This window comes from Notolepis coatsorum (assembly GCF_963971535.1).
Source record: "Notolepis coatsorum genome assembly, chromosome: 4".
Classification (NCBI taxonomy): Eukaryota; Metazoa; Chordata; class Actinopteri; order Aulopiformes; family Paralepididae; genus Notolepis; species Notolepis coatsorum.
Genome location: NC_140168.1, coordinates 8,495,536 through 8,497,378, shown reverse-complemented (window position 1 = coordinate 8,497,378; position 1,843 = coordinate 8,495,536).

The window sequence follows — 1,843 nt, the reverse complement described above, 5'->3', positions numbered from 1 at the left end:
AGCTAGACCAAAGATAACCGGTACTGGGATAAGGATTTGAACCATCATGGCTCCCCCATGGGCCCAGTGTCTCAGAGGCAAGGAGCTAGACCAAAGATAACCGGTACTGGGATAAGGATTTGAACCAACATGGCTCCCCATGGGACCCAGTGTCTCTCACAGCCAGTTGTAGAAGCTGAACTATAATGCCAAGGGGGGAACCACGGGTCAAACTTAATATTTGGGAAGTGCACTTCAGCTTAATTGTTCAAATATACAGATGAAGACATCCATTTTGGTTGGTTGTTACATAATGCACCTTATTATTACATTTTCATCATAAAAGAAGTGCAACTCCCACATTTTGTATAATAGCCACCACAATATGTAATCATTTATTTCAAAATGCGGGGAAATCTATTACATTTATTACTAAATGTAGCAGATTATATACAAAATGCGGGTGTTACTATTACATAATGTGTTGTTACAGACCTCTACAGACTACACTACCCAGATGCCCCAGAGACACTGCTTTTGAGTTTTTCCAATGTGTTCTTTTGGGTGCTTTGAATGAATGAATGAATGAATGAATGAATGAATGAAAACTTTATTAACAGATTGCAGAATGGGTACAGTGCAGTACAGCTCAATACATACAATTGTTAAGGGGATGCAGACCAGAGAAAGACTTTCGTCTTGTTTCCACCAGGGTCCCCCACACCACAAAGTGTGTGAGCACCACAAACCAAGTGCCATTCACCTCCGTCCTCCATTGTATTGGACTGACAGCAGATATCTCCAAAACTAGGCATATCACACTGAAACTATCTGGATGGATAGATAGGACTCAGAGTGTAAGGGGGGAAATGTGCTTTTATGAATTTTGGGTGAACTGCTCCTTTAGAGAGAAAGAGAGAGAGAGAGAGAGAGAGAGAGAGGGGAAGAGGAGAGTCAGTGAGAGAGAGGAGTGAGTGAGTGAGTGAGTGAGTGAGTGAGTGAGAGAGGAGAGTGAGAGAGAGAAAGTGAGTGAGAGAGTGAGTGAGTGAGTGAGTGAGTGAGTGAGTGAGTGAGTGAGTGAGTGAGTGAGTGAGTGAGTGAGTGAGTGAGTGAGTGAGTGAGTGAGTGAGTGAGAGAGGAGAGTGAGTGAGAGAGAGAGAGAAAGTGAGTGAGTGAGTGAGAGAGGAGAGTGAGTGAGAGAGAGAGAGAGAAAGTGAGTGAGAGAGTGAGAGAGTGAGTGAGTGAGTGAGTGAGTGAGTGAGTGAGTGAGTGAGTGAGTGAGTGAGTGAGTGAGTGAGTGAGTGAGTGAGTGAGTGAGTGAGTGAGAGAGAGAGAGAGAGAGAGAGAGAGAGAGAGAGAGAGAGAGAGAGAGAGAGAGAGAGAGAGAGAGAGAGAGAGAGAGAAAGTGCGTCAGCCAGAGGGGAAAGATAAACAGAAGAGTAGTAACGCCTACCAGTGGTGAAGGCGATGAAAGAGGACCAGAGAGCTGCTGTTCTGCTGGGTCTGTGTTCTGCTCACACACGGCCCGGCCCGGGGCTCCTGCTTTCAGAAGCACTATACTACGTTGTGTGTGTGTGAGGGAAATTACTGTGTTGATAAATCCTTGAAAGAGCTGTTATTCTGTGAGGATATCTAAAAAAACCAAGGCTGTTTTCAAGGGTGATTACAACGTCAACCGTCAGATGTTTTGTCCACCTCTGAGAATGTAGGAGTTGGTAGATTATATCAAGGCCAGCCAGATGCTTTTATTACAAATACAAAGGAATCCGTTACATTGAGGCACAGCTTGTGTTGTGGATAGATCCTGTATTACTTTGTGATATAGTGCAAGTTTTGTCATTTTTATATACTGTATATATATTAT